This window comes from Silene latifolia, chromosome 11 (assembly GCF_048544455.1).
Source record: "Silene latifolia isolate original U9 population chromosome 11, ASM4854445v1, whole genome shotgun sequence".
Classification (NCBI taxonomy): Eukaryota; Viridiplantae; Streptophyta; class Magnoliopsida; order Caryophyllales; family Caryophyllaceae; genus Silene; species Silene latifolia.
The window spans coordinates 77,224,275-77,231,014 of NC_133536.1; the positions used below are offsets into that span (position 1 = coordinate 77,224,275).

The 6,740-nt window shown below is 39.6% G+C and overlaps 1 non-coding gene across 1 annotated transcript; it reads left to right on the plus strand.

The window, feature by feature from the left end:
- The first annotated feature begins 5,976 nt into the window (after positions 1 to 5,976).
- Positions 5,977 to 6,083, plus strand: LOC141615648 (small nucleolar RNA R71). Its single transcript, XR_012530057.1, has one exon. It is a non-coding gene; the product is annotated as a small nucleolar RNA R71 (small nucleolar RNA).
- Positions 6,084 to 6,740: the final 657 nt, after the last annotated feature.

The window sequence follows — 6,740 nt, forward strand, 5'->3', positions numbered from 1 at the left end:
AAATAGACTCCTAAAGCTTCAAAAATAAGCACCCTCCCTACAGATTTTTGAACAATTTTTGTGCCCATTCCCTTTGATGACAAAATGTGGTATAACATGGATGATGGTTGCATGGTTTCAAGGGTCACCTTGGAATAAACGGTAGCCAAGGAGTTATCACACCACAAGGTACTCTTGACTAGGCCTTAATCCATGGGTCAAAGGATACTAGCATGACACATCCTAGGGTGTTTTACAAGCATTCTAACAAGCAAAGTCTTAAGAAGAAAAAGTATCTACAAGGGCCTTATATACACTTGTCAAGCTTCCCAAATAGACGGTTTCACAAAATTTTTCCTAAATGCAACTATATGCCATGTTGCAACTAACATTTATACAACCTAATGCATATGCTTCTACCAACTAGTATGCCAAATAATCTAAATGCAATCCTAATTTCACATTGTTTATACCACATCAAACAAAATAAAGCCACATAGTCATTAACATAAAGAGGAAAAAGGAGATTGGAAAGATCATATCATGCGGTCTTCTATATCCTCATGTCTCGGATGTGGCGTAGTCGATCAATGTGAAAAGGATGAACAAACACAATATATACAAAAAAATATATACAAGGCTATACTACAAAGGAAATGAACATGTTTTTGGATTTTTGAATTTTTGAATTTTTTTGTATTTTGTTTTAATGAAATTAAAAGACATATTTTTGTATTTTTCAAAAAAAATTTCAATTTTTATCATTTTTGTTTTTAAAAGGTCAAGTTAGAATTTACCATCCCCACACTAATATGGGCATTGTCCTCAATGGCCAATACGATAGGAAATTATGCAATTTATATGAAAATGCATGATTTCTAAGCTAAATGCAAATTATATGACATATAAACAAGAGTGAATGCAAACTAAGCTATGCTATATGATGCATGGTTTTTGTTATGGTGGAGAGCATAATTTAGATTAGCTCCCAATGCATATGCATAAACTTCCCCAAACCAAAATAGACACTATTTCTAATGTCAAAATTTTTGGGGGAGTTCATGCACAAAAATGCAATGCATGAAACTACAATTTGTCATTTTGGATTTTGAAAATGGGAACAATAAAAGGAACACATTAATGGGACCAAGGTGTTAGTCCTCCAGATGATGCTAGGACTCCACAAATCATGATCAAGATAAAATTATAAGAAAAACAAGAGAAGTAGACAAACCATTAAGGAGGTATAATAATGTAGGATCCTCCCAAGAGTTTGCTAGTCCTCGCCCATTGCGTCATCACCATCATCATCAACCTCCTCACTTGAGGCATCATCAACCTCCATGGATGTGGAGTCATCACCACTCTCACTTGCACTTCCATCTTCTTCTTCACCTTCTTGCTCACCACTCTCATCAACAACCATCTCCTCTTCACCCAAGTTACCACCTCTAGAAGTGCTAGGAAAGAAGACCTCCTTATCCGCCCAACTAGGTAAAGGACAAGATGGATCGAGAAGTCCTTGCCTAGCAAGATGTAGGAGGGGCGGATATTGTGCTTTGTAAGCATTGACTCTATCTTCATAAGCTTGTCTATGCATTTCCTTCATCAATAGAGTCAAGTAGTCGTTTCCCGCCTTAGCATTTTCGGGTTTAAATTCATGGCAGGTGAATGGGTAAGGTGGGATGATAATGGAGGATGAGGGCTCAGCAACTTCTTTCCCTTGGTGTTGAATAATATATTCGGCTTCCTCGGAGAGTGGGAGAAGGTAATTCGGCCTATGAACATTCAAGCGGCAAATTTTGCTGGGCAACGTAAAGGATATAGCTTCATTTGTCAACCACCCAAATTTTTATCAAGAGTATCATTCTTGACCCATTTGAACTTTTGGACCATGGTGTGCAAATCAATAATATGGTCTCCCTTTACCGGTGTATATGTGTCGTTCTTGTTGAAATCCCGGTTAAAGTGCTTAGCCAAATAAGTCACTAATCCTCCATTGACAATAAAGGCCGCGCCTTCTTTGCCACAATCAACATTGAGCCATCTTTCAATCAAAAGTCGTAAAGCATTGTATGGCTTTGTGAACTCTCTTCCAATGTTCAAAGTCGACTCAAGAAGAATAAAGTCAAGTTCGGTGAAATGGTTTGTACCTTTCTAGCAATCAAAGTATGCCCAATAACCTTGTGCCATACTCTTATGCCCGGATGATGGACTATGAGAGCACGACAATCATGATAAGATGTAAATTCTTTTCCGGTAATGGCCTTCCATAAGGGAGTGGGGTCATACTTGGTAGGATTCTTTGTATAAGTCGGGTCATCACTAAGGCCAAATATTTTACCAAACTCTCCATAAGACAAACATCTATCAACATTCTCGAGACGAAACTCAATATTAGTTCAGGTCTCCACCTTGGTGACTTTCAAAGAGCTCAAAAACTCTAAGGTGAGGGAACAGTAAGTCAATTCTTGCATATTAAACAATGTACTTAATCCCATAGACTCGAAAAAGGTCTTTGTTTGCTCTAGGACAACCCATTTCGACAAAGTGTCTTGACAAATGAACTTGGTGGGCAAGATAGTTTTCTTAGCAAAGGAAATAAATTTCTTCCTATGGGAGTCGGAAGTGAAAATTACCTCCGGATAATCGGTTAGTTGTTCAACAACCGGAGTAGTAGAAGTAGTAGCTTCCATAGGAGGATCTTGCTCTTGAATTTCCAACCTTGCATTATGAACTACCAATACCTTTGATGCTTGAATAGCTTGAAGAGCTTGTTGTCTCTTAGAAAGGTTCTTCTTTTGAGGTGCCTTACTTCCACCTTTTGTTCTTGCCATGCTCCTTTACTTAGTATTACCAAAGAAAGCTTGAAATCTTCAATTTCTAGTAATACCTAAATCGATTTAGGATATTTGAATGTTGCCTTGTCTCCCAAAAATTGACTCAAACCTTGAAGATGTTGGTGTTTTAATCACTTGTTGTTGGTAAAGGAGTGATTTAATTTTGTTTTGAGGAAGTTTGGATTTGATTTGGTTGATTTTGGTTGAGAAATTTGTTGTTGGTTGATAGAGAGAATGAGGGTTTTGGGGGTAGTGTTTATGTTTGAATGAATGAAAATGAATTGGGGAAAGGGGGTTTTTAAGACCCGTTGTATTTGAAAACCAGAGGGGAGACGAGCGGCCTGGCGTCGGGACGAGCGTCTTTTACTGCAGAATTGGTTTAGAAAAATGCGCTGGGGACGAGCGTCTTATCAGCAAGACGAGCGGATTCTTGAGCTGGGACGAGCTTCTTAAGTTGGAGACGCTCGGATTCCTTTCCAGGGAGAAATCCCAAAAATTGCCAGTGAAAAGACGAGCGGATTTCCTCTGGGACGACCGTCCAGGCTGAGACGAGCGGATTCTTTGGTAGGACGCTCCGATTCTCAGTCAGACCCAAAAGTTGCTTTTCCCAGCTTCTCAAGACGAGCGTCTTTGGCCCTGGACACTCGGGTTCTCTTCAGGACGAACGGATTCTCATCGGGTTGCTCGGATTGTCCCTCTGCCACACGGATTTAGGTCCATCCGTGGGTGCTTCGTAACCCGTGTCATTTTTACCCTTCATTTATTGTGGTCTTCATTGTAGGGGTACTACAAAGGCTTGGATAGCCTAGGCAAATGCTATCCCCACACTAAGGTAAAACACTACACATCAATAAACAATTGAGTCCCTCCCTCACTTCTCTCAAAATGATGAAAATCTTGATCAAGGCATAAAAATGTAAATCCAAAATTAACAAAAAATGCAATACAATAATTAAAATTCAAGTTAGGGAGGTGGAATATTTACAAGTGGTGGTTTAGGAAGGACTCCACCAAACTCTCAGCCAATAATGAGATGTCAAGGGGGCATGTTCAAGGTGTTGTTGATGTTTCTCAACACCTTGAAAAAGTAGTCGAAAGCTTGTTCATTGTCATGATAAAGATCTTCAATAGACCTTTGCAGTTGTTGTTCTTCATGGTGGTCTTGGGTCATAGCATTACCGATATAGGGATTGAATATCCCTTCAAACTCATCATCGCAAAGACCGCATACTTCGTCTACTTGATCACTAAAAATGTCATGAGTTGATGAAGACAACTCTCCTTCTTTCTTATCTTGGCCAATGAGGCCTTCTTCTTCACTTGTCATGGGTGAGATTTTCAAGCTCTCTTTGTTGAGATTTCCTTGCTCTTTTGATGGAGTATCATTCACTTTCTTCTTCCATTGAAATGCCAACTTCTTCCTATCATCTTGCCGGCTATAGTGATCAACCATAAAACATGGCTCATGTAATCGGGGAGCTCTCATTGTCTTGTCAAGATTGAAAGTGATGGTTTCATCTCCCACTTCAAGGGTGAGCTCTTCATGTTTAACATCGATCACCGCTCCCGCGGTGTGCAAGAAAGGTCTTCCTAAGATAATAGGAATGTTGGAATCTTCTTCCATGTCAACAATAACGAAATCCACCGGGATGAAGAATTTGCCAATTCTTACCGGCACATCTTCCCATACCCCTAAAGGTGTCTTTGTTGATCTATTCGCCATTTAAAGTGTGATATTAGTGCACTTGAGCTCTCCCATTCCTAGCCTCTTGCTTACCAATATGGCATGACACTCACACTTGCCCCAAGGTCACATAAAGCTTTGTTGATCGTAGTGTCGCCGATAGTGCACGGAATGGAGAAACTTCCCGGATCCTTTAGTTTTGGAGGTGAACTTCCTTGTAGGATGGCACTACTCACTTTAGTGAAAGCAATAGTCTCAAGCTTCCGGATGGATGTCTTCTTGGTAAGAATGTCTTTCATATACTTTGCATAGGCCGGAACGTGATTGATTAATTCCGTAAATGGAATCGAGACTTCCAAATTCTTCGCAATCTCCATGAATTTTCCAAGTTGGTCATCAAACTTAGGCTTAGCTTGACGACTTGGAAAAGGGAGTCTAATCACAATAGATTCCTTCTCTTTGGCCTTTTATTCATCCTTCTTTGAAGCTTCTTTAATGGTGGGTTCTTCTTCCCTAGAGTTTTGCACAACTCTTTCCTTGTCACTAGTCTCCACAATGTCATCCTAAACTTGCTTCTTTGGCTCTTCATAGCTTGTACCACTCCTCAAATGGATGGCACTCACCTATTCTTGTCTTGGGGGATTACTTTGAGGTGATAATTGCCCCTTTTGTCTTTGTGAACTTGAAGATGCTAATTGAGACATTTGGGTCTCCAACATCTTTGTTTGAGCTAGTATATTGTTAATGGTGATGTCTTTTGCTTGGCTATCCTTTTGCATTTGAGTGAAAAACTCTTGTTGGTTCTTTTGCATTTAGAGGATCGCTTTTTGAACATCAAAACCTTGGTCATTTGTTTGATTGTATGGAGTTTGATTTTGGTAACCTTGGTTTTGGTTGTAAAAGGGTCTTTGATTTTGGTTTCTCATTGGAGGTGGGGTGTATGTTGTTTGAGGGTTTTGAACATTTTGGCTCTTGTATGAGAGGCTGGGATGGAATTTTGTGTTTTAATTGTAATAATTGGAATAAGGGGTACCACTCTTGTATGCTTGGAAAGCATTCACTTGTTCACTTGTTCCCCTACATTCACTTTGGTCATGTCCCAATGTTCCACAACTCTCACATATTCCACTTGGAATTGATGAAGATGCCACCATGGCATTAACATGTTGCTTAGGTGATTTGGAGGCTTCTTCAAGTTTAGCCATAGCCTTCTCAAATTTCAAGTTAATGGTATCAATATGAGCACTAAGTTGAGCACCCAATTGAGTAATAGAGTCCACTTCATGCTTTCCTCCTCTAGTAGCCTTCCGAGGTCTACTATATTATGAGTTATGGACCACCATTTCCTCAATCTTATTCCATGTTTTATTATCGTCAACTTCGGTGAACATACCATTTAATCCCATGTTGAGAATGTTTCGGGAGTCTTCATAAAGACCATTCCAAAATTGTTGTACCAAGAACCTCTCGCTAAGTCCGTGATGAGGACATGAGCGACAAGTTCCTTTGAATCGCTCCCAAGCTTCATACAAAGATTCTTTGTCCCTTTGTTTGAATCCCGTGATTTCGGCTCTTAGCATATTAGTCTTTTCCGGAGGGTAGAACTTTTTGTAGAAAGCAAGTGTCAATTTATTCCAAGAGTCAATACCAAGAGTAGCCTTATCAAGGCTCTTTAACCATTGTTTCGCGGTACCAATCAAAGAAAAAGGAAATAAGACCCATCGAATTTGGTCTTGAGTCACTCCGGTTTGAGAAATCGCATCACAATAGTCATAAAAGGTCTCCATGTGAGAATGAGGGTCTTCACAAGGCATACCCCCAAATTGGCTTCTTTTGACTAATTGGATAAATGCGGATTTTGCAATGAAATTACCGGTCAAATGTTGTGGTGTGGGAGTACCATTGGGTAGGTTCTCCTTGGTTGGTACGGAATGTGATAAAAATTTAGGCATTGTGGGTTGATTTTGTGGTGGGTTATGTGTTGGGTTATCTTCTCCTTCTCTTGCAAAAGGGTTGATGAACTCAATATTGTTTGGTTGAATATCCACAATCTCACCAATACCTCTCAAAGTATTTCTAGCAAGTCTTCTATTGTTGGTCAAAGTTCTTTCAATTTCGTGATCAATGGGTAACAAGTTACCTTGTGATCTTCTAGACATGCAAAATATTAAACAACTTGAAAACAATTAGAACAAACCTTGAGGAGTTTTACTTCCCCAAGGCAAAGAAAGACACAA